Source organism: Protopterus annectens, chromosome 4.part0, assembly GCF_019279795.1.
Source record: "Protopterus annectens isolate FY-2018-M chromosome 4.part0, PAN1.0, whole genome shotgun sequence".
Classification (NCBI taxonomy): Eukaryota; Metazoa; Chordata; order Ceratodontiformes; family Protopteridae; genus Protopterus; species Protopterus annectens.
Genome location: NC_056733.1, coordinates 1,185,023,134 through 1,185,050,884, shown reverse-complemented (window position 1 = coordinate 1,185,050,884; position 27,751 = coordinate 1,185,023,134).

The window sequence follows — 27,751 nt, the reverse complement described above, 5'->3', positions numbered from 1 at the left end:
CACACACACACAGTTGAATGTTTGGGATTAGAACTCATACCTAACTAGTTTGTCACACTACAGTAGTATGCAGTTATAGGAAGTGCCACAGAGATTACTGGCATATACCTTTCACAAGAGTGTATTTCAAAGTGGATGACCTCAGCAGGCTTGTCATAGTATGCCTATGGGGGGGCCAGTGTGTGTGCATGGGCCATAACTCATTCATCTAGAGGTTGACACACCACATGTGGGCACACGCAATGTTATATTCCACAGGTATGTGTATACAGCTGCTAGATGGCTACTTCCTTGTATAGTCATGTTGCACAGCTAGCACTTGCACCACATAGTCCAGCATGCTGACAGATACCAGTGGCTAAGGTCTACAGTGAGTGACATTTGAATCTCATGTGGTTGTATCCATTTGGCTGTATGCTGGGTGGGACAGGCCTCATAATGGATGGCCCCTTGTGACAGTCACTCTATTCCACACATCTGTGTATGTCTACTTTTGATTTATTTTACTTTGTTGTCCTTGGATATATGCCTGTGTGCGTGCAAAGCATGAATGCTGCATACTGAGGAGAGTCTGCACTAACATCTGCAAATGCCAGATATGTCTGGTACACTGTTTGCAGACATGGCCTTCATTTGTTTAAGTGTGTGAGAATACCCAGTATGCCTTCTGTATTGAATGTGTGGATCGATTCTAGGTAGTTTGTACTGCAGTGCAGACCTTTGTGTTGTACACCTACAGGTAGAATTCTGTTTCTGCAGGATAACCGTCAATAATTTGGCAATATGGGGACAAACTGTGCAAGGGATAGTATGTACTGTAGGTGATTGCGTCTGTGCTGCTTCAGCTGAATGGTTCTGCTGTTAGCAGAGATATTCATACATGTGTACTGTTATACACAGCAATGTTTTCTGTCCTCATGTACTGTCAGGTGGACATTCTTGCTTACAGTGATGACTTGTGGGACAACGGTGACTGCAGCTGTGTCTGGTATTGTGGGCAGACACCTACGTATTCATGGTAAAATGCCATTCTGGAGGGGGAGCTGCAGACACATGGTGCTGGGTTTGTGTATTCAGTTCAGCACCTTGGTACAGTGCTGGCAGAAGATCCCATACTTGTCCGCCCATCAACATGGTAGAATGGCTTCATCTTGCTGTGGCAATGCCTCACAGCTGTACAGATTTGCACATGTTAGCCAGGGGCAGGGGCCATGGCTCAGGACATTCACCCTATTGTGCTGTATGGGCAGGTTTGTAGCCACCCATTTATGTGTTTGCAGCCAGGGATAGTGTGCACACAGCTTGGTGTTGGACCCCACACATTCCATGCTGCCCATGCTCCCACACCCCCTTCTGTTATTCTAACCTCTTACATACATTATGCATACATTTTGTGATGTTTTCCGTAAGGGTATCACCACATCCCAGGTGTGTGTTAGTGTTGGTCCACAGTTCATTCAGTGGGACACAGTGGCCATGTTACTGTGGTTTGTCCACATGACCTTGCATATGGCTTAAATGGAGTGTATGTTGTTATTTGGGTGTCCATGACATAACATGCATTGACAGTACCTGTGAGACATGGGCCTTTGGCAAGTGCCTGTGGGGCATTAGGTGTTAATGCAAGCCAGATGTGGCAGGCCATTGCATTCTGTCAGTCCTACAGTCCCATACCACCATACAGTATATTTCCCTGGAGTGACAGGGTAGACTTGATAGTTGTACATGCCAGTACCTTCTATCAGTCTTGATCAGATGGTGTGGATGCTGGCAGAGTGCTCCCTACAGCTAGGGACACACCTGCATGGGCCACCTGTACTGCATGCTGCAGTCTTATGCTATTGCCATATACAGGTGGGGTCGTACTATACCCATTCCCCACAGCAGGGATATTGCCAGAGAGGTGCCTGTGGGTGATTTTTGCATGGCTGGGTGCATGTGTGCTATGGACACTACTTGCATCTGACACACAGATATGCATGGGGCATTACAGTTATGCTGGCATGGGCGGGTACATCAGCTGATTCGCAATACATCAGGCCTACCTCCTTTGTGATCTGCAGGTGTTCAGGCAGACATCACCGGTATCCCCTACGTTAGGTCCTGTTACTGTGATGCATACCTATATGTACAAATCCAATGGTGTCACCATTTCACAGTAACACAATATGTACTGTATGTCTGGGTTACTTTCCCCTGTGTACTGCTTGTATATCTAGCCGAATAGCCATGCCATGTCAGTCTTTCAGATGGTGACACATATTACCACCATACATTTACAATGGCTTAATGCTAGCATGTGTTATACTGGCGGGGATTGTCTTTGGCATTGCAGTCGTGAGGGCTTGTCCCTGTTAGCAGTAGTGGGCAATGGCCTCCAGGTCTTACCTCAACATGCATACATACTGACCACTCTCACAAATTTTGAAACACACACCATCCTAACACACACATGACTTGCATATTGTGAAATTTCTATAACTTATCCTGCTACCTTGGCCATCTCTGGCCCTCTGTGCTCCACTCATATTTTACCTATTCATACATGTCACTGCATTTCTACACTGGAGTGGGGGAAGGGGCAGACCTGTCTGTTTTCACATGTCTACATGGGAGGGGGGCACACCTGACTGTTACTACATTTCTATATAGGGTTGTGGGGAGACACACCTAACTGTTTTTACATTTCTACACAGGATTTGGGGGTGCACACCTGACTGTTATGACATTTCTACACATGATTGGGGGGCACACTTTACTGTTTCTACATATCTACATAGGATGGGGGCACACCTGGTACATGCACACATTTTCTGTAACTGTAGTTGTATGTCAGGTAGATACTCCATTTCATTCTGTATTCTAACCTATCATACTGACAAGAGGCATATCAGTGCACTACAGGTCTTAGCTTTGGTTGCCCTACATATTAGTGTCAGGCTTCCTACCCTTCAGAACTAACATCCCACTGCCTGACCTGCTGTAGTTTGTCTGTGTAGGCCTGAGAGGGAGGTTACCCATAGGCATCATTCAGAGACCACAGCACAGGCTCTGTTTGGGTTTGTCTACACCTGCCCTGCTGGCTGACACTGTTGTTGGGTATGTGAACCTCCATGACTGGCATGTGTGAGTCATATGGACACACATGCCAAGCAGCGTATTTCCTGCAGTGGGCTTTGTCACCCTGTGTAGTACTGGCTACTATGGTGACTCCAGTATGTGTTACAGCTGTCATGGTGTCGCTATGGGTGTCTGCTATCTGCTGCCATAGCATTCAGCCACCAGATTGCCTCACATGCTCACATCCATACCATAGATACAGGTAACAACACATTCTACTCCATTTGGCAATTGGTAGGTTATTTGACTTACCTTGTGGGTGTGCCAGGATTGAGGATGGTGCTGGAGGTCTGCCTATGTCAGATGCACATAGTACACTCCCTATACATGGTTGAGCACAGGTAGTGTCATGTTTGGCATCCCTTTTACTGTATGTGCGAGTCAGAGAGAGGTGCCATTCCCTGGGTCCCTACTGTGTCAGTGTATGTGTCATGTGTTATCTCTTTGCCACAGCCTGGGCATACTGGGCATGCCTCCATCTGCCTAATGGGGCAAGCTCAGGTTGTTCCTCCTCCAAGTCACTTTTTGCCTGTGCAGGCCTTGGCATTGGTGGGGGGGCTGTGTGGCCCTGACCCATGCTGTTCTTGCTGAAGCTGTTTCCACAGGATCATATTGTGTAGCATGGCACATACCATAACAATTTGGGTACATGTAGTTGGTGAGTACTGCAAGGCTCCACCAGATGTGTCCAGACACTGGAACCTTGACTTGAGCATCCCAAACGCATGCTGTATTATAAGTCTGGTCTGTGCATGTGCCTCATTATGGCATTCATGTTCTGGTGTGTGTGCATTTCTGATGGGTGTCATCAGCCATGGCTCTAGTGTGTAACCAGCATCCCCCACTAGGTGACTGTAGGGGATGTCCCCATTGGCAAATCTCTGGTACAGCTGTGTCAGATGCCAAATGTGGGAATCGTGATAGCTTCCAGGGCAGCCAGTACACACATTCATTATAATGCCCTGGGCATCACACACAACCTGGCAGTTGATGGAGGGGAGGCCCTACCCTGATCACCTGGTGGTGCTTTGATGCATATGTGCATGCAGTCTATAGCACCTACTACCTCAGTGTATTCTGCTATTTGGTGGAAGAGACGCATATTGCTGGCCAACACCTCACAGGTGTTGAGGAAATATACGTGCTCGCTGGCATGTGCTGACATGGCATCCAGGAACTGATGGAATACTCTGGATGCTGATACCTGTGAGATCCCTATGATATCCCCAGTTGAGCTTTGGGAGGAACCTGTGGCTAGTATTCCTAGGCCTACACATACCTTGGTATCCACTGGGATGGGTTCCCCTCAGTCAGTTCGGAGTGTCAGGCTTGGCCAGCACAGCTCAACAATTTGCTGTAGGAGGTCCCTGTCCACCCTACAGCACATCACTATCTCCAGCTCATGTAGCCCTTGGTAGGTTACCCTGGGTCTGTACACTCTTCTCTGTCTCTTTACTGTGGGTTGATTGGCAGCATTCACATCCTCAACACCCTCAACCCCTTGCACATGTTGTTCTGTGTTGCCTGCTGTAGCCCCTCTCATTTTTTAGTTTTGTGTGTTAAAAGTTCCCCGCTTCTGTACACTGGTGGTGTAGAGTATGGGGAAAAACCAGAGGGGAAGGTCTTTGTATAGTTTATAGTAGTGTTCTGGGCTGGGCTGGTCTGCTTCCTGTATAATTGGCTGATTCATAGGTTCATAGGTTCATAGGTAGGTACCAGGCTATTGGCCCTAGGGCCTATACAAGCCTAGCCAAAAATGTACCCTGGCTTTCGCCACCCAAGAAAATTATTTTCCTGTGCCCCTGTCAAGCAGAACCTCAGAAGTGATCCCTGGGGTGAATTTCCTATTACCCATCCAACCATCAAGATTTTTCTTGAGGAGTGCTAATGAAGAGCTCTGTTTGACATAGATAGGTAGTCTGTTCCAGAGGATGGGAAGTCTCTGGGACAGGAATCTATCCCTCCAGCATGTTCTGTTTAATGTGGTGACAAGGTTTAGATCCCTAGAGTATGTAGCTTGGAGGGATTGGGATTTCTTTAAGTGGAGCATGTCCAACAGCTCTGCGTTTGACATAGCTTTGTATGTTAGGCAGAGATCACCTCTAAGTAGGCGATATGCGACGGAGTAAAGCTGGAGTCTTTTGAGACGGTCTGCGTAAGGCACCTGTTTGAGGCCAGTAATCCTCTTTGTGAGGTATTTTTGCAGTCTTTCCAGTTGTTGTAGATGTCTTGTGAGGTACATACCAAAAGGGGCATTGTACTCTATAATGGGTCTAATGAGTGATGAGTAGAGGGGAGCAATGACCTCTTTTTTTCTGGATGAGAACCCTTTTGTGATGTGGTGTGCCACATAGAAGGATTTCCTGACCACTTTGGCGATGTGATTATCAGAGGAGAGACTACTGTCCACCTGTGTCCCAAGGTCTCTTATTACACTTTCAGTGTTAAGTAGACTACCGCCTATGTGGTAGTTCATGGTTTCAGAATTTTTACCAAAGGGGATGACAATGCACTTTTTGGCATTGAGCTTGAGACCATGTCTTTGACACCAGGCATCTGTCTCAGTGAGGCCCATTTGTAGGATGTCCACATCATTAGGAGTTTCAATTATGGCTCCTGGTTTGCAGTCATCTGCGAATTTAGTTAGCCAAAGACCTTCTGTGTTAGCCTGTACTTCAGAGAAGTAGATACCAAACAGGTGAAGACCCAGGACTGTACCCTATGGTACTCCACTTGTCACTGGTCTGAAGTCTGATTTGGAGTCTGCTACTTTCACAGTGTGGGTTCTTTCAGTAAGCCAGTTGGTAACCCATCTTGTGACATAGGGATTTATACTTAGTTTAGTGAGTTTATCTATAATTCCAGAGTGGAGGATGGTGTTGAATGCCTTGGTGAGATCTAGATAGGCTGTGTGAACCACCTTACCCTCATCTATGGCTTTGGTGACTACTTGAAAGAAGTCTATCAGGTTTAGGAGATGTGATCTGCCTTTTACAAACCCAAACTGTTTGGGGTCCACGGTTTGGAGATCTCCAATGTCGTTGTTTATGAGTTTCATGATGATACTTGCCATGGCCTTGCAGATGAGGCTCGTCAGGCTAATGGGGCGGTAGTTCCTGGGGTCTGTTGTGGCCCCCCCGTTTGTGGAGTGGGATAACTGTCACGGTGCACCATTCAATGGGCACAAAGCCTGAGGTGAGGCTATGACTGAACATGGTACTTAGGTGGGGTGCCAGTTAATTCTGTAGTTCATGTAGAAGGCAGCCTGGGATGTTGTCAGGTCTCATGGATGCTGTGTTCTTGGCTTTGGAGAGTGAAGTTTTTACTTGTGCAGCCATGATTAAAGGAACTTTGCATTCTTCCGGTATAAAGATGGGCCTTTTAGGGGGTGAGAGGGGGGTAAAGTTAGCATTGAACCTATCTGCCAGGATGTTGGCAATATCAGTTGGTTCTGTATATTTAGTGTCATTGTGCTGTAACTCAGAGCAGATCTGAGTGTTGCCATTGAGATTTTTGACATAGCTATAGAATGCTTTGTGGTTGTCTTTAGAATCAGTGGCAATTTTGTTTTCATAACTAGCTTTGGAAGATTTTATGAGGGATCTCAGCTTCTTACTGAGGCTGACCAGGGAGTTCCTCCAATTGTGGGATTTTACTCTTTTTTGCAACAGTTTCTTTCTTCTGTTGTAGAGTTTGTTTATGACAGAAGACCACCAGATTGGCTTCATTTTTTTGGAAGATAGCATATTGGTTCTGTTAGGGATAGCACGATCCATGCACTCGTGTAAGTGCTTATAAAGTGCATTTGGGTAGGATTCAGCAGTCATACCTCTATTGTCCATCTGCATGGGTGTCATGAAGTTTGCCACTTCTGTCTTAAGCGTGAAGTTGGCTTTGGAGAAATGTTTTATGGTTGTTTTCCTAATGGGGGGGGTGGGTGTGGGATGTGGATGTCTAGGGTGATTAGCTTGTGGTTGGATCTGACCAACGAGGAGCTGACATCTGGTGTGGAACACCGTTCACCCATGTTGGTGATGACCAGGTCTAGGATATTGCTGCCTCTGGTGGGGGTGTGGATAAGTTGATCCAAAGCGTTGGAATTGATGATTTCCAGAAAACGTTGAGCAAAAGAGTTGGTACATGAGTAGTTTTCCCAGTTAATGGTAGGGTAGTTGAAATCACCCATTATTAGAGTGTTGGGTTGTACCTTAATATTTTCCAGTGTATCAAGAAAGGAGGAGTGGGAATCCTGGAGCATGGTGGGGGGTCTGTAGCAAGCTACAATCTGGATTGCGGTTTTGCCCAGAGTTAGTTGAACTTGGATAATCTCGGATGCATTATGCTGAGCAACTAGCTTGGAGGTGTGGATATCCTTAATGAATATGGACACGCCTCCACCTTTAGTGTTTCAGTCCAGGTTTGGTGACCGAAAGGTGTGGTATGAATTATAGCCTGGTAATACAGGGGTGTCATTGCACAGATGTCAATGTTCTCCATTTTAAGGATTGCCTTGAGTGAGTGCATTTTGAGGTTTAGACTTCTAGCATTGAGTAGCATTGCCCTCCGATTTTACTTGCTTGTACCTGTTACGGTGGTGAATTTGTCATTTGAACCTTGCCTAAAAAAGGCACTATAGGGGTGGCAAGAGCCTTTGCCAGTATCCGGAATCACAAGGGAGACAGGTGCAGGCCATCTCTGGCAAAGCAGCGTGGTCTGTCAATCATGTCATCCCAGGCAGACAGATACTGGATTCCCTTAGAATGACACCAGAAGCTTAGTCAATTGTTAAAGTCAATCATTTTGTCCTTGTACTGTGGTGTCATTCTGGGTGATGGCAGGATGCTACTCAGGGCTAGGGTCATACTGGCCTGGGCTACAAGATCAGAGAGCTCCTCCATGTCTCTTTTCATGTAGTCCAGGGAGGTACGTCTCAGGTCATTCACACTAACATGGACAATGACAGAGTCATATTTGTACTTGTTGTGGACTGACCTGAGTGCGTGCGTTATGTGGCGGATCCTGGCATCTGACAGGCAGCTGACAGTAACTTTTTCTTTGTTTAGCCTGGTGAGTGGAACATCAGTGTGCCTGACTATAGAGTCACCTATGACTAGAGTGTACATTTCACCTGCCAGCTATGCTAGTTCTCCTTGACTACTTTCCTACTGCTGTTTTCCTTTCCCATTGCCTTCCTGTTTAAGGCCGGGGGTGCTCCATGCAAACAGAGTGCTCATATGTGCACAGTGCTGCTATTTCCTGGTTTAACTTTTTTTTGCTTCTTATAAAACATTGTGTGTGGAGCGCACACCCACTTAGGCAATTGAAAGAGTGCTAGGCAGGTTCAGACACACCCCCTTGCTTATCTGGGCTAAGCTAGGAGCAAACCTAAGCCACAGGGCTCCAATCCGCTTACAGTATTGCCTGATACACCCCCTATGATGTCAGCTTACTCCTAGGCTTACACCAAGCTATTCCTACTCTTACACTGTTGGGACCTGATTAGCATGCTGGGGAAAACTGGGATTCACTATCATGCCCCTCATTTGCATAGGATTGCCTGCTAATGCATAGTTACATGTCTCACACTGAGCCTCCCCTCTTAGCAACAACTACTCACTGGCCATGTTGTCTTCTGTCTGCCATTGACTTGCATGGTGGAATAGTGATTTTAGTTAGAATGCTTATTTTTAGTTTATTTTATTACCCCCCCATCCCGTTTGCGCACTGCTGCCCTATACTTAAACAGCCGAGATTGGCTAAAAAAAAAATAACAGTTGATTTTTTTTTATTTTTTATGTTTTTTGCAATGCCAATGGCCTTATGCTTGGCCATTGGCATGCTTCCTGACTGATATGCATCTTTTATTTGGAACTGTCACAGCTCCGTTTTGGATTTTGCAGAAATGTACTCGATTATTAACCAAGTACATTTCTACAGAATGCACTAGTTCTGCATGGTCAGTTTCAAGCTTCCTGGATTGCAAATTTACCTCATTTGCATGGATTTCTCCTGCAAATGGGGTGATTTGCATACAGAGGCTTAGTCCGTGCAGGACTAGTGCAGGAGCGCTCATGCATGCCCCTGCAGGCTGTTCCTGGATTGCATGGCAGACATATTGCCTGCTAGAGCTCCTGCATTAATCCTGCATGCCATGCAGAATCTGGGGGACTGTTTTTTGTTTTGTGTGGTGGAAAAGGTGGTTAAAAATTGTAAAGGGAGTGGTGGAGTGAGTATGTGGAAATGCAAGAATTGTGGTGACAGCTTTATTTGAATGTGAATAACCCACTAGGAATCCATGAATTTGTGTCTATAATAAGTTTATTAAAATTTGTCATTATAAGGCATAATCTATTTGATGAAATCTTTAGTTAATTAAAGGGTTTTTATATACACAAATATATATTTGTATTTGTGTATAGTAGTTAATATGGTATGGATATGTTCTTCAATGTTATTGAATATTGGGATGCTAACTGGATAATGAACAAGTCTGATTCATTTCATTGGATGATATATCAGCTTATTTTGATGTTCAATTGGTGGATTTTTGCAATTTTCAAGTTTATTCATTGAGTGATATTATAAGGAAATGATACATAGGTTGCATTAGTTTTGATGAAGTTTGATCATTTTGAAATATAGCACTCTGTTTTATTCATCAAAGATGCTTTTAAATGTATATACTTGTCTTTTTCCATACATAGTATACTATAATTTTGAGTGGGGCAATGATTATATTTTCAGTATCACAGGAAAATGCATCCATCATTCCAGGAATATTAGGATGTTAATTAGATGATGAACACGTTTGTTTCATTCTAGTGGATGATATATCCACCATTCAAATTTATTTTGATGTTTGATTGGTGAATATTTACATATTTGTAAGTTCATTGGTTGACTAACTTCATAAGGAAACGATATATAGGTTATATTTGTCCTGATGAAGTTCAATTATTTTGAACAAAAGTGCTCATTTTCATTCATCAAAGATGTTTTCAAATGTACATTACTTTTGTTTATCTGTTTTTTTTTTTTTTACATACAGCATATTACAATTTTCAGTGGGGAAATTATTACATTTTAAGGATATTGGAAAATGGATCCAGCAATGCTGTCTAATTTGACTTTTGATATCACTTGACTTTGATTTTGCCTTTTCAGTTTCAGTCCATTCAGTTCTGATGTGTGACAGCTTCGAGTTCTCTTTCCTTAGCTTGAAGATAGCGGCAGTGAGAGAAAGAGAGAGAGAGAGGGAGATGACGACTTACTAGATCTTTTCACAGTCAAAACAACAAGTAGTGTACAAGCGATGTAGTACTAGTATGTGGTCTTTATAAGAAAAAATATATAATACACAGTGCTAAGACATTTCTCTCTGCATGTGGTAAGTAATTGTGAATGTGTGTGTGTGTCTGCATGTATATGAGTGTCTGTGTTTTACCTTAGGCAGTGGATAAAGATATTTCTTTCAGTTCAGCATGTTTGTGAGTTATATTTTTGATGTCCTTCCTAAAATGTTTGACTAGTCTGGTAGAATAATAAGGATTACAAGCACCCAGTGATGATAATCATTAGAGTTTCATAGTTCTTATTGCTCAACAAATGCATGTTGATGCAACATCTGTACTTCTGTTAACTGTCTGGTACACTGTGTAGAGGATTAAGGCTCTAACTGTCAACACAGTGCTTCCTGTAGTCAAATATATGGAGTTTGATATATTACACCTCCTTTTACCTTCTAGGTGACTTTGAGTAAGCTGGCATATTGTATTAAGTTCATCTCTGATGAAGTCTTACTATTGAAGACGAAAGCACTACAATTTATTAAAAGTTTTTTTCTTTCTATGTTATTGTTATTGGACTTTTTGACACTGTTATTTCTTTCTGTGGTGGGTATGGTTCATTGTAGGAATGTGGTGCATTTGCAGGTCTGGCTCTTTAAGAATTATAGTAACCATCAAAAGGTTATAAGTCAATTAACCATACAAATGCTCCCAGCTGGTTGCAACAGAAAAGATACACTTTCTCCAAAGGATGTGTGGCTTTGCCCCTCCATTAGTTTGTCGTTGTCCAGAATTCTTCTTCAGAGAAGCTGAGACTTATTTTGGGCTGTTCCTTGTAAAATTAGTGACAAACTGTTGTGGACTGGAGAAATTAAATAATGACAGGCATATGCATTTCAATTTTTGAATCCTTCAGTAAATGTTTGATAGTGCAAAGCTTGTTATTATATCAACTTTCTCAGTATATAAGAGAAACATTAAAATCTGTTTTTTGAATGATTCCTGAGTTAAAAAGATGGGAGGACAAATGGTGGTTGTAATGGGTTGCATTGTATGGTTTTGACTGCAGTAAGCTGAGACACATTTCTGGACCATTAATTTATATATTTATTAATTCATTCACTTGATTTCAACCCAATATCTGAGGTGTACAGTCATAAATATAGCTGTAATTTATCACATCTATATATGTGTGTGTGTGTGTGTGTGTGTGTGTGTGTGTGTGTGTGTGTGTGTGTGTGTGTGTGTGTGTGTGTGTGTGTGTGAGTATTGAGTGTACAGAGGGCATATTTCTCATCTTTTCCTGAATTTTGCCTCACATTGATGGTGTGTTCCTTACAAAAGTTGTGGTTTGTGGAACAGGTATATAACTTTTGTGCTTCATACCCTTTAAAAATGTGTGTTAATTCAAAGCTTATACCGGCAACTTTCTGATTACATAAAAGCAATATTTTAAATCAGTTCTTGATTTTGGATCTTTGTCTCTGAATCTTAATATATGATATTGGAAGGGCATAGGAGCAGCAATGTATTGCATTGCAGTTATTATTTATGCATTTGTTCATTTATTTGATCACAAGCAAACATCTGAGTGGTACACAGTCATACAATTGGCTGTGATTGATGGTCAAGTATGTATGTGTGTGTGTGTGTGTGTGTGTGTGTGTGTGTGTGTGTGTGTGTGTGTGTGTGTGTGTGTGTGTGAGTATTGAGTGTACAGAGGGCATATTTCTCATCTTTTCCTGAATTTTGCCTCACATTGATGGTGTGTTCCTTAAAAAAGTTGTGGTTTGTGGAACAGGTATATAACTTTTGTGCTTCATACCCTTTAAAAATGTGTGTTAATTCAAAGCTTATACCGGCAACTTTCTGATTACATAAAAGCAATATTTTAAATCAGTTCTTGATTTTGGATCTTTGTCTCTGAATCTTAATATATGATATTGGAAGGGCATAGGAGCAGCAATGGATTGCATTGCAGTTATTATTTATGCATTTGTTCATTTATTTGATCACAAGCAAACATCTGAGTGGTACACAGTCATACAATTGGCTGTGATTGATGGTCAAGTATGTATGTGTGTGTGTGTGTGTGTGTGTGTGTGTGTGTGTGTGTGTGTGTGTGTGTGTGTGTGTGTGTGTGTGTGTGTGTGTGTGTGTGTGTGTGTGTGTGTGTGTGTGTGTGTGTGTGCGTGCGTGCGTGCGTGCGTGTGTGTGTGTGTCTGGGTATGTTTATACTTGTTCCCTGCACCCCAGAGTAGCTATGGTGTCAATTTTAGAATCTATAATCATAAAGAGTAGCATCATCATATGAACTGTGTTCTTTGGGTACAATCCTTGGTTTCCTTGGTTTATTCACTGTTGAAAGTGTATTTATTATTTGGTTGGTAATAAACTAACATGAATCCTCTGAGTATAATCTTGATATTTTAGTCCTGAATACATTTTAATTTAGCTTATTTTTGTAAACATGTAGGAATAAAATGCAATGTATTGGACTACAACAGTGTTTCCCTGCTACTTAGTGCAGCTGAATAAGGCAATTAGCTATTAATGAACTGCTTCCTGAAGTGCAAGGTTTGATTTCTTCTGCCTTCATTTGTCTACTGTTTTAACTCTAACCAAGTCACTTGGACAGGCACTGCTCATGGTCTGATGCTGAAAAGGTGTACTTCTATCCAGCGAGCTGTCCCAGCCTATTATCAAATGTGTTACACAATGCATTTGAATACCTTCACATAACCACTATCCCCAGCATGGGGTCAGTTTGGCATAACAGTTAAGATCTTCACCTCACAGACACAAAGTACAGGGTTTGATTTTGACCTGGGATTATCAGTTAGTCTTAAAATGTCCCTTCAAGGCAGAGACCCTAGTATACACCCATGAACTACTTAGTGCTTCAAAATTAATTGTTTGATTTTGGGTCAGTGGCACAACAGATAGCTTACCTGCCTTTGGTGGAGAAGGCTGTGGGCTCTGTTCCCATATAAGGTTAATAGATTGATGACACTGTAATGCAGCATAAAGGGCACTGCAGTCCTATGTGTGTCATCCTTTGGATACGAGGTTAAACTTAGGATCCATCTGTCTGAGTTGTTGGCAGCTCAGGTGAACATAAAACATCCCATGGTAACTATAAAAAAGACTAGAGGAAGTTCTCTAATGACCTGGCCACATTTCTCCTAGAAGTATAAATGCTACCTCAGGTCAAAAATAAAAAGACACTAATAGCCTAGTAGGACTAAACACATTCACAAAGGATAATAAAATAAATAAATGAATCCCAGCATGTGTTGAGGTATAATGGCTTAAAAGAAGTTCTTTCAGTAACTGTGAGTTTCAAAGAAAGACAAAATGTACAATTGCTCATGCAAAGACAGTTTTCAAAGTGAGAATTTTTTGTTTAGTTTTCTGCAAATGGCTATCATTGTTTTTGTTGTAAATTTTCAAATAAAACTTTTAAATTAAATCCAAATCTCTCTGATAACTTTGAAAGCAAAGAAGAATATAATACCCACATTGATAGCTTTGAGCAATGTTTTATTGGAATTGGGAGTAGATCCACAAATAATGGGATATTGGTATGGCTAGGTGACTGGGTCTGCTATTCTGCCTAGGGCCCTATTTCACTATGATCCAGCTCTGGTTGTCTTGAATGAATGTACTGGCCTAAAATGTCAGATTCCATGAAAAATATGTGTTTCTTCAGTACTCAGAGAGTCAAAATACGCAATGTACTGCATTTGTTTCTGGAAAATGGAAAATCAGTGTCGAAGGCTATGCATGCAATTATGTGGCTTCAAGGCAGAAATCAAATCATTTCTTTGCAGTTAGTTTCCATAAATGCACTTCTTGATGTGCTTTGCTGTTTTTTCTGTGTTTTTGTTATGAAATACTATTGCCTGCATAGTGTTTCAAACTCATAATGAAACTCTGCTATATGACTGCCACTGGGGATTGGAATATCTATTTTGTAGAATTTAAAGTTGTCTTCTTGCATTTTGATGCTAAATGTAGAGGAAGCCTTTGCTGTAAAGTCAGTCCCTTAGGTTAGGAGCCTATTCTTTTGAATAAATTGCAATTCTCTTCAAATATAAATTGTTCTTGACTGTAAGTATGTTTTTGTTTTTGCTGACAATTAGTCCATTTCATGGCAGAAAAGGATTTAGCACCAGCCCACGTGTACGTACAGGTATTTTTGTATTTTTCGGTGGACATCTCCCAAAAGCGAAGCTAGGGTGAGGCAAAGGGGGAAGCTGTTCTGGATGTAAGTTGTTAGGAGCATGATTAGCAGTTGTTGATAATGGAGATTTATTTTAGTAATGGCATTCTGAAGTTAATTCCACTAGATTAGCCCACAGTTTGTTATTACCTTTTATCAATATGGCTGTTCATTATGAACCTATTAGTTATCATTATGAATGGCACTTTGCTCATTTATTCCTCATCATCTGCAAGCTCTTATTTTCCAGTTCTGTAGCTGTTTGCACTATGGACATTCCTGAATGTATCCCATGGTTAAGAGATGGCCCTTTAGCACTTTCTCTGGGGAAAATACCCAATGAATTTATATTATCTTTTCCTTTGTGTAGTACCAAGATTCCCACTTACTCAAGCATGACAACTGATTAGGACCCATCCTCCAGTAGCCTGTTGCATGATGTTGAACTCACATTAATCAGAGAACCTGGTCGTATGCTAATTTTAGCCCACATCTTTCAGCCATAAATCCACACGAAAACTTAATTATTCAGTGCTATCCTCAATGTCTAGGAGTAGGGTAGATTAGGCATAGGGTTTTCATCTACAATAGCTACATATTTTAGTTATCGCAGGCTGCCACTAAGATGACAAAATATTAAGCATGTCCTTCCTTCTTGGTTGAGTTAAGGCATTACTTCAAGACTACATGGAATAACTCACCACCAGAATCTTGTTCTTTTTTAATTTCAACGTCAAGGTCAATGATGGGCTGATGACTCTCTTTAGACAATTTAGTGGCATTATGACAAATCTGGGGACTTGCTCAAGTTACTACCTCTGCAGTACACAAATTCAGGCCTACTCTAGACTTGATCTTCCTAACTGATGTGAAGGCCTCATGCTTAGTAGTTAAGGCTGACTTAAGGTAAGATTATTTTCTTTTTATTTTGGTCTGAAGCTACTGCTCTGTAGTCATACTGACTGTACTACTAATAATAATAATCATCTTAGTACTTCTGATCTTTTCTTCATTTATGCTCCTTCAGGTCCTCTCTAAGGATGCTGTCAGCACTCTTGATGATGCATTGACGGGAGACAATAGTAGGTCTTTATTCTCAGCTTTAAAAACTAACCCTAAGTCATGTACTCCCTATCTTTATTAAATAATGGGAGCCTTATTTTCACCTAGAGATATCCAACAGGAGTTGAAAGAGGTGAAGCTTGTAGTAACTCTAGAGGTGGGTAAATCTCTGGAGTGAAAGACTTGATCTAGGTCGACATCATGTGCTGTACCAGACTAAAAGCACTCACATGTAGGCAGCTTATCTTTCCAGAGAAATATCATAATCATCTGACTGGCCATACTTCTTTTAGGCATTGGACAAATTGGGCAGCCTGACCTGTCTCAGGTTTTATCATGGCAACACTATGAATTGACCACTCAGTTTTTCACTGATGAGATTGCTGATTTTTGATGTGGCTTTCCTCCTCCAGTTACTGGCAAAATTGTTGTTTCTCTTTGACAGTGTCCATTACTCCTGATTGTGATGAGCTTTTAACTTTATTTTTAGCCAGAGATGGCTTGCACCTGTTGCCCTTAGGCTTTTGAATACTGGCCAAGAATTTTTCCACCCCCATAGTGCCTTTTTTAGGCAAGGCTCAAAAGACAAACCCACCTCCATAAACAACACAAGAAACCAAAAACTGAGGGTAATGCCACTCAATGCCAGAAGTCTAAACCTCAAAATGCATCTACTCGAGGCACTCCTCAGTATGGAGAGAATTGATATCTGTGCAGTAAGAGAAACCTGATTCAAGGCTCCAGAGAGCACCCCAGCACTACCAGGCTATAACTCATACAATACCTTCTGGCCTCAGAACCCGGACCGAAATACAAAAGGCGGGGATGTATCCATTTTCATCAAGGATGCCCACACCTCCAGGTTAGTGGCACAGCACGAGGCCTCGGAGACCATCCATGTGCAACTAACAGTGGGCAAAGCTGCTTTTCAGTTTTCAGCTTGCTACAGATCACCATCCTTGTCCCAGGACCCCCACTCAGCATTCCTGAGAACATTGGAAAATATGAAGGTCCTACCAAACACCATGATATTGGGTGATTTCAACTACCCAATTGACTGGGATAGCTACTCAAGTACTAACTCCTTTGCCCAATGCTTCCTAGAGTTTATAAACTCAAATGCCCTGGAACAACTGGTCACCACTCCCACAAGAGGTGACAACATATTGGACCTGATCATCACCAACATGGGGGAATCAATGTTCCACGCTAGAGGTAAACTTGTCACGGGTAAGATTAGACCATAAACTAATCACACTGGACATCCACATCCTGACCCCACCCCCAGTCAAGGAAACCACTGTGAAAAACTTTTCAAAAGCAAACTTCACACTTCTCAAGACCAAGATGGAAAGTTTCAAAGCCCTCTTGCTAAAGGATAATGCTGCTGCTGCCCAAACCGCAGAATCCTTTACAAATGCATTCTATGAGCACCTACAGGAATGAATGAATCGAGCCATCCCAAGTAAAAACAAGACTCACTCCTCCAAAAAGAGGAAATCAGTCTGTTGGACCCCGGCCATAAATAAACTATACAACAGAAGGAGGAAACTATTACATGATAGAGCAAAATCCCCAAAAGGGAAGGCATCATTGATTAGTATTAGCAAGAAACTACAATCCCTCATAAAATCATCCAAGGCCAGCTTCGAAAGAAAAATTGCCAAAGACTCTAAAGATAATCACAAAGCCTTCTTTAGCTATGTCAAGAATCTAGGTGGCAACTCTTAGATCTGCTCTGAGCAAGTGCAAAATGGCAAAAAATACACTGAACCAGCTGACATTGCCAACATCCTGGCTGACAGGTTCAGTGCAAACTTTACCTCCCCTCACCCCCAAAAGGGCCCATGTCCATCCCAGAAGACTTTAGAGTCCCAGACATCATAGACACACAGGTGAAAACAGCCCTTTCCAAAGCCAAAAACACAGCATCAATGGGACTGGATGGTATCCCAGGCTGCGTCTTACATGAGCTCCAAAACAAACTAAACTCTCACCTAAATTCACTGTTCAAACTCAGCCTTACCACAGGCTATGTACCCAAAGAATGGCATACAGCAACAGTTATCCTGCTCCACAAAGGTGGTGCCACAAAGGATCCTGGGAACTATCGCCCTATAAGCCTGACTAGCCTGGTCTGCAAAGCTATGGAATGCATCATCATGGAACTCATTAACAGAGACATTAGGAACCTCCAGACACTGGACCCTACCCAATTCAGCTTTGTTAAAGGCAGATCTTGCCTCCTAAACCTAGCTGACTTCTTTGAAACAGTATCCAAGGCCATAGATGAGGGAAAGGTAGTCCACACAGCCTACCTGGACCTCGCAAAGGTCTTTGACACCATTCCCCACTCTGGCATTATAGATAAGCTTACCAGCTTGAACATTAACCCTATGTCACGGGATGGGTTGCCAACTGGCTCATAGATAGAACTCACATGATCAGAGTTGCAACTGCCATGTCCAATTCTAAACTGGTTACAAGTGGCGTCCCACAGGGCTTAGTCCTGGGACCCTTCCTGTTCGGTAAATACTTCTCCGAGGTACAGGCAAGCACGGGAGGACTATGGCTGACCAAGTTCGCAGATGATTGCAAACTGGCAGCCGTAATCGACTCTCCAGCTGACACAGACATCCTCTAGAAGGGTCGCACGGAGACAAATACCTGGTGTCAGAACCATGGCCTCAAGCTAAATGCCAAAAAGTGCATAGTCATCCCCTTTGGGAAAAACAAAGTGCCAATGAACCACCACATAGGTGGTAATCCACTAAGTATGGAAAATGTAATTAGGGATCTGGGGACCAAAGTAGAAAGCAACCTCTGATTTGATAATCACATTGCCGAAGTTGTTAGAAAATCCTTCTATGTAGCCCACCTAATCATGAAAGGATTCACATCTAGATCAAGAAAGGTCATTGTGCCCCTCTTCTCATCGCTCATCAGGCTCATAATAGAGTACAATGCCCCATTCGGGATGTACCTTACTCGACACCTGCAACAGCTGGAAAGACCACAGAAGTACCTCACCAAGAGGATTGTGGGCCTCAAACAGATCCCCTATGCAGCTTGACTAAAGAAACTCCAGCTCTACTCGGTTGCTTACCTCCTACTCAAAGGTGATCTCTGCCTGATGTACAAGGCCATGTCTAACCCAGAATTAATGGACATGCTCCAACTCAAGAAAACCAAATCTCTTAGAGCCACACTGTCTAGGGATTTAAACCTCAGCACAACAATAAATGGGGCATGCTGGAGGGATAGATTCCTGTCCAAGAGACGTCCCTCGCTCTGGAATAGAAACCCAATCTATGTTAGGCAAAGCCCGTCACTGACTCTCTTCAAGAGAAATTTTGACGAGTGGATGGGAAATCATAAATTTACCCTGGGGATCACTTCAATGGCCCTGCTGGACAGAGGCTTAGGAAACTAATCTGAAAGGGAGGCAAAAGCCAACACATTCTGGCTAGGCTTATAAATGCCCTTGGGCAGATAGCCTAGTACCTACCTATGAACCTATTTGCTGTATGACACATATGTTGAATTTGTATCTCTCCGGAATGTTTTGGAACCAGTGATTTATCAGATTTTAGTGCCCTTACTGAGGACTGATTTTTTTCTTTTTAGCATGAATGAGACTTTCATAATCACAAGTAATCATTGCAGCTTAATATATTTGATAATTTCTGACCAGTTTCTATCTTTCTTTCTTCCAGAAAAATTGTTGAGACAGTCTTATCTGAACAGCTTGAATGGACTGTCTAACAAAAAGCTTCTGAATGAAGACAACATTGAGAAGTGTTTTATATATATATATATATATATATATATATATATATATATATATATGGGTCCACTTTCAGTTTTTGAAATTACATAGAAAAAACACAAAATTCCAAAACCCGCAGAAGCACAAAATTCAAAATCCCGAAGCTCAGAGATGATAAATTAGTGCTTCTGCTGGTGCGGTGTGTGAATGGATGGGTGGAAGTTTAGGTAAGTATGTATATGTAAGTGTGTTCGTTAGGGGCTTTAGTGTGTGTAAGTGTGTGTTGTTAACCACACACAAGGCAAAGAGGGAGCTGTAGGTCACCAACAGTTTATTGCACCACAAAATAATAAAACATAAGCACTTTTGTTAGATAAAATACATAACTTAATCTGATAAGAGCCAAAATTCAAACTGGCACATATATAAGCTTACATTGTCACATGACAAAACCACCAATTAATGAATTAAAGCAGCAATGTATAAAAACAATTTAAAACATGATTCCTTAAATAACAAGAGCAATACTGAAATAAAAAATTAATAATGATTAATTAAATAACCCAGTATGGATTATATCCATTGATAAATTCCTCAAAGAAATATTATTTACAAATCCATACTGGGTTATTTAATTAATCATTATTCATATTTTTTAATTCTTTTCAGTTGTTGCAGATGTCTTGTGAGGTACATACCTAATGGATATCTTCTACCTTCTACTATACCTTCTACTATTAACGGATCTTTTAATACATGTCCATGAGTTCTGTTCTGACTCTAGTGTAAACCCTTTTAATTTTCATGAAATAAATTATAAGGTTTGCTTGATATGTGCATTAGCTGAAGCTGGCTCATCCTATTCCCAGGACACAGTGCAAATTATCTCATTCAGCATACGTCTGAAGTTTAAAAAGACATAGATGCAGCCATGTCAAGACTTGTCCAATCTATGTCAGCTTACCATATTTTCCTAAATCAGCTAAGCAAAATAAAGTGGTCAGCGGTTTCCCTTCCACATGAGTAGTTAATACAATACTAAGTTAAACAGCTCTCAATGAATCAGGAACAGATCTCAACAGAATTACAAAGAAATCCATAAGTAATCAGGGACAATTAGGGACACTTTTGAAATATTAATTTAATACATTGACAGAATAAGAGACTATGAATTAATATATGTTTTCATAAATAAAAGATGTCTAAAATTCAAATTATCATCATTAAATGCAAGCCATTGGCCGGGATTCACAAATCCTCCATGTAAGACTAAATAAGTCTTACATGGAAACTGCAGCCTAAGAGGAAGACGGCAGAGCACCATGCATATTCATGAGGGCGAGCTAACTAAATTTAAGGCTAACATGGAGCATGCACAAGTGCAGGGGGCATGTCGGACTGCCGAGCAGTCCAAAAATCCATGCCCCTGCAAGTCTCTCAATCGGCAAATGTCAACTGACATGAGCGAGTCCGCTCAAATGTGTACATACCCAACACTACATTCTCCCACATTCTAAACCCCTGTACAATTATAAAATGTAAAACTTTCCTTTTTTTATTATTCCCAATATAGCTGCCCGTATTTGCGCATGTTTGCGTGGGTTTGCCCATTGCTTAGCCACAGTTAGCAGTTTAGAGATCGAAGAGGATAATAAAACTTATATGCAAATTAAGCCAAATAGCAATAGTATACTGGTAGAGCCTTCGCATAAAGAAGAAGCATTCCCAGTTATAGTCCCACCACTCCCCTTTCTATTTTCTGCAGGAAATCTGTATAGAAAAATAATTCCTGACATTTATCTTTTAAATATTAGTAGAAAGCATTGTTGGCTTGTTAGCTGTTGGTGAAGCACCCACCAAGAGGAGAAAACGCTGAGAGAAGAAAGGAGACACTTTTGAGATTTTAAGTATTGTTCCTCTGTTTATTTGCCAAGTTTTTCTGCATAGCCACCTATTTTGAACATTTTCTGGCTTGTTAAACTTGATTTCTGCATTAGTAACTGTATTTAGAGCACAATATAGAGCTGCTTACTGAATTTCCTGTTTGCACTTATTTTTAAAATAATTTTTTTCTCAAAACTTGCATTGTATCTGTCTTTGGCCTAGCACTCTTGTGTGGGGTCATTTACTGCACTGTTATAACTTGTTGATACTTGTGAACCTCTGCTATCTCTAAAAAACAAAAAAACAAAAAAATCTTGCTTTTTTCCCACTTTTCTGAGATTTAAAAAAGTTCAGTTACAGGCTTGCTGTTCTTGAACTGTTTGCAAGTTTCTGTGAGGCCATTTTTTGCTTGGGCTAAAGGGAAGTCTCTCTGTTGATCAGTGGCAGTGAAAAACATTGAGGAGCCTGCCTGCCCCTGTGGGAGTGGTTACTGACTTGAAACTGTAGTTTTATTGGCCATTTTGGGTCAATTCCAAAACTCCTTCATCTTCCTCTCTTAAAACCTGGTTGCCTCATGGTTTTGGCATCTTTTCAGGCTTGTTGGCTGTTGGTGAAGCACCCACCAAGAGGAGAAAACGCTGAGAGAAGAAAGGAGCCACTTTTGAGATTTTAAGTATTTTTCCTCTGTTTATTTGCCAAGTTTTTCTGCATAGCCGCCTATTTTGAGCATTTTCTGGCTTGTTAAACTTGATTCCTGCATTAGTAACTGTATTTAGAGCACATCCTAGAGCTGTTTACTGAATTTCCTGTTTGCACTTATTTTTAAAATCGTTTTTTCTCAAAACTTGCATTTTATCTGTCTTTGGCCTAGCACGCTTGTGTGGGGTCATTTACTGCACTGTTATAACTTGTTGATACTTGTGAACTTTTGCTATCTCTGAAAAAACAAAAAAACAAAAAAATCTTGCTTTTTTCCCACTTTTCTGAGATTTAAAAAAGTTCAGTTACAGGCTTGCTGTTCTTGAACTTTTTGTAAGTTTCTGTGAGGCCATTTTTTGCTTGGGCTAAAGGGAAGTCTTTCTGTTAATCAGTGGCAGTGAAAAACATTGAACAGCCTGCCTGCCCCAATGGGAGTGGTTACTGACTTGAAACTGTAGTTTTATTGGTAATTTTGGGTCAATTCCAAAACTCCTTCATCTTCCTCTCTTAAAACCTGGTTGCCTCGTGGTTTTGGCATCTTTTCAGGCTTGTTGGATGTTGGTGAAGCACCCACCAAGAGGAGAAAATGCTGAGAGAAGAAAGGAGCCACTTTTGAGATTTTAAGTATTTTTCCTCTGTTTAGTTGCTAAGTTTTTCTGCATAGCCACCTATTTTGAGCATTTTCTGGCTTGTTAAATTTGATTTCTGCATTAGTAACTGTATTTAGAGCACAACCTAGAGCTGTTTACTGAATTTCCTGTTTGCACTTATTTTTAAAATAGTTTTTTTCTCAAAACTTGCCTTTTATCTGTCTTTGGCCTAGCACTCTTGTATGGGGTCATTTACTGCACTGTTATAACTTGTTGATACTTGTGAACCTCTGCTATCTCTGAAAAAAAAAAAAACAAAAAAAATCTTGCTTTTTTCCCACTTTTCTGAGATTTTAAAAAGTTCAGTTACAGGCTTGCTGTTCTTGAACTGCTTGTAAGTTTCTGTGAGGCCATTTTTTTTTTGCTTGGGTTAAAGGGAAGTCTCTCTGTTGATCATTGGCAGTGAAAAACATTGAGCAGCCTGCCTGCCCCTGTGGGAGTGGTTACTGAATTGAAACTGTAGTTTTATTGGCCATTTTGGGTAAATTCCAAAACTTCTTCATCTTCCTCTCTTAAAACCTGGTTGCCTCATGGTTTTGGCATCTTTTCAGGCTTGTTGGCTGTTGGTGAAGCACCCACCAAGAGGAGAAAATGCTGAGAGAAGAAAGGAGCCACTTTTGAGATTTTAAGTATTTTTCCTCTGTTTATTTGCTAAGTTTTTCTGCATAGCCGCCTATTTTGAGCATTTGCTGGCTTGTTAAACTTGATTTCTGCATTAGTAACTGTATTTAGAGCACATCCTAGAGCTGTTTACTGAATTTCCTGTTTGCACTTTTTTTAAAATCGTTTTTTTTTCAAAACTTGCATTTTATCTGTCTTTGGACTAGCACTCTTGTGTGGGGTCATTTACTGCACTGTTATAACTTGTTGATACTTGTGAACTCCTGCTATCTCTGAAAAAACAAAAAAACAAAAAAAATCTTGCTTTTTTCCCACTTTTCTGACATTTAAAAAAGTTCAGTTACAGGCTTGCTGTTCTTGAACTGTTTGTAAGTTTCTGTGAGGCCATTTTTTGCTTGGTCTAAAGGAAAGTCTCTCTGTTGATCAGTGGCAGTGAAAAACATTGAGCAGCCTGCCTGCCCCTGTGGAAGTGGTTACTGACTTGAAACTGTACTTTTATTGGCCATTTTGGGTCAATTCCAAAACTCCATCTTCCTCTCTTAAAACCTGGTTGCCTCATGGTTTTGGCATCTTTCAGGCTTATTGGCTGTTGGTGAAGCACCCACCAAGAGGGGAAAATGCTGAGAGAAGAAAGGAGCCACTTTTGTTATTTTAAGTATTTTTCCTCTGTTTATTTGCTAAGTTTTTCTGCATAGCCGCCTATTTTGAGCATTTGCTGGCTTGTTAAACTTGATTTCTGCATTAGTAACTGTATTTAGAGCACATCCTAGAGCTGTTTACTGAATTTCCTGTTTGCACTTTTTTAAAATCGTTTTTTTTTCAAAACTTGCATTTTATCTGTCTTTGGACTAGCACTCTTGTGTGGGGTCATTTACTGCACTGTTATAACTTGTTGATACTTGTGAACTCCTGCTATCTCTGAAAAAACAAAAAAACAAAAAAAATCTTGCTTTTTTCCCACTTTTCTGACATTTAAAAAAGTTCAGTTACAGGCTTGCTGTTCTTGAACTGTTTGTAAGTTTCTGTGAGGCCATTTTTTGCTTGGTCTAAAGGAAAGTCTCTCTGTTGATCAGTGGCAGTGAAAAACATTGAGCAGCCTGCCTGCCCCTGTGGAAGTGGTTACTGACTCGAAACTGTACTTTTATTGGCCATTTTGGGTCAATTCCAAAACTCCATCTTCCTCTCTTAAAACCCTCTTTTGCGCAGTTTTGTACATTTTTGAGCATAGCGCAACAATGGGCAGTGCCACCTAATTGGGTTTAAACTATTCCTGGCTTCACAAAGTCTGCTCTTCACTTTTTTTCCTTAGAGCTGCTCTATCTCTCAATTTAAACACCATATTCTCATTCTAAGGCCCTTCACTGGTCCAATTAAGTAATCCTACAAGTTAGCACTATTAAACCATAAGCACTACTTACTCTTATACTCTCTACAATTACCCTGTCCTCTATTGGTCCATCTTAAATTCAGTTTCCCTATTACTCTAGCATGTCCAAAGGTCAGTCAATGGTTTCCTCTCCAGTCCAGCTGGTGAATCTGGGAATTTTGAGGCAATGTTACAACTGTCTCATGTACACGGACAACCCTCTCCTCCTTCAAACAGGTTCAAATATATGTGAGAGATGCAACTATTTAGCCAAACTGGAGGCTGAGCTCTCTCATCTCAAAAGTGGTGTAACCAGTCAGGAGGAGAAGTTAACCTCACACAACACAATTCCAATATCACATAGTCCCACCACATCAGCGAACCAAACACATAAATACACAAAAACATACTCGGAGGCTCTAAATAAAAATCTACCTAAGCAACAGAGACCTCCAAAGCAGACATCCCAGCAAACACTACCTCAAAACAAAACACACACAACACATAACCCACAAAGTCAGTGTGCCAAGTAGCCACAGCCCTTAAGGCTGAATAACACACCTGATACTCTTGTTATAGGTGACTCTATTGTCAGACACACCGACGTCCCGCTCACCAGGCTGAATAAAGAGAAGGTCACAGTGAGCTGCTTGTCGGGTGCTAGGATCCGTCACATAACGCAAGCACTCAGGTCACTCCAAAGCAAATACAAATATGACGCAGTCATTGTACATGCTGGTGTGAATTACCTGAGACGTACCTCACTGAACTACATGAAAAGAGACATAGAGGAGCTCTCTGATCATGTAGCCCAGGCTGATATGACCCTGACCTTGAGCAGCATCTTACCCTCACCTAGAATGATGCCACAGTACAAAGACAAAATGATCAATTTTAACAACTGGCTAAAATTTTGGTGTCATTCAAAGGGGATCCAGTGTCTGTCAGCCTGGGATGACATGCTCGACAAGCCACGTTGCTTCGCTAGGGAAGGCTTGCACCTGTCACCACTGGGCTTTCGGATATTGGCAAAGGCTCTTGCCACCCCCATAGTGCCTTTTTTAGGCAAGGCTCAAAAGTCAAACCCACCCCCATAGACAGCATAAGGAACAAGAAACTAAGGGTAATGCTGCTAAACGCCAAAAGTCTTAACCTCAAGATGCACGCACTCAAAGCTCTCCTCAGTATGGAGAACATCGATATCTGTGCAGTGACAGAAACCTGGTTCAAGGCTCCAGAGAGCACCCCAGCACTACCAGGCTATACCTCATATCATGCTTTTCAGCCCCAAAACCCGGACCGAACCACAAAAGGAGGGGGAGTTTCCATATTTATCAAGGATATCCACACCTCCAGGTTAGTGGCATTGCATGAAGTATCCATGTGCAACTAACAGTGGGCAAGACTGCTTTTCAGTTTATAGCATCCTACAGACCACCCTCTCAAAGTCAGGAATCCCACTCGGCTTTCCTGAAAACAGTGGAGAACATGAAGATCTCTCCGAACACCATTATATTGGGCAACTTCAACTACCCAAACATTGACTGGGAGCACTACTCAAGCCCCAGCACCTTAGCCCAAAGGTTTCTGGAAATTATAAACTCAAATGCTATGGAACAACTAGTCACCACTCCCACAAGAGGGGACAACATACTAGGCCTGATCATTACCAACATGGGGACTCTATGCTCCACACCAGAAGTTTATCCCTCATTGGTAAGATCAGAGCATAAATTAATTTCACTGGATGTCCACATCCCGACCCCACCCCCAGCCCAGAAAACCACAGTGAAAAACTTCTAAAAAGCAAACTTCTCACTTCTCAAAACCGAAGTGGAATCCTTCAAGGCCCCAGGGCCAGTGGAAACTACGGCCCAAACTGAAGAATCCTATATAAATGCATTCTACGGACATCTCCAGGAATGCATGGATCATGCTATCCCAAACAAAACCAAGACCCAATCATCCAAAAGCAGGCGTCCAGTCTGGTGGACCCCTGCCATAAATAAACTGTACAACAGAAGGAGGAAGCTACTACATGATAGAGCAAAATCCCTAATAGGGAAGGCATATCTGATCAGTGCTAGCAAAAAATTACGATCCCTCATAAAATCCTTCAAGGCCAGCTTCGAGAGAAAAATTGCACAAGACACCAAAGACAATCATAAGGCTTTTCTCAGTTATGTTAGAAACCTGGGATGCAACTCCCAGACTTGTTCTGAGGTGATTCTAAATGACAAAAAATACACTGAACCCACAGACATCGCCAATATCCTGGCAGACAGGTTCAGTGCAAACTTCTCCACCCCCTCCCCCCCAAAAGAGCAAGTATCTATCCCGGCAGAGGGCTGCCTCCCAAACATCTCAGATGCTCAGGTGAAGGCTGCCCTCTCCAAAGCAAAAAACACTGCTTCCATGGGACCAGATGGCGTCCCAGGTTGCGTCCTACATGAACTCCAAGAGGAACTAATCCCTCAAATAAAACAGCTATACAATCTCAGCCTCACTACAGGATATGTGCCCACAGAATGGCATACAGCAACAGTGGTCCCACTCCACAAAGGTGGAGCCTCTACGGACCCTGGAAACTATCGCCCCATAAGCCTGATTAGCTTAGTCTGCAAGGCTATGGAGAGGATCATCATAGAGCTCATAAGCAAAGACATTGGGGACCTACAGACACTAGATCCTACCCAGTTCGGCTTTGTCAAGGGCAGATCCTGCCTTTTGAACCTGGTTGACTTCTTTGAAACAGTCACCAAAGCCATAGATGAAGGGAAGGTAGTCCACACAGCCTATCTGGACCTTGCAAAGGCATTTGACACAATACCCCACTCGGGCATCATAGATAAGCTATCCAGCTTAAATATAAACCCCTATGTCACAAGATGGGTTGCAAACTGGCTCAAAGACCGAACCCACAGAGTGAGAGTTGCTGGAGCCATGTCAGACTCGAAACCGGTCACAAGTGGCATTCCACAGGGTTCTGTCCTGGGACCACTCTTGTTCGGTATATACTTTTCCGAGGTACAGGCAAACGTGGGAGGACTATGGCTCACCAAGTTCGCA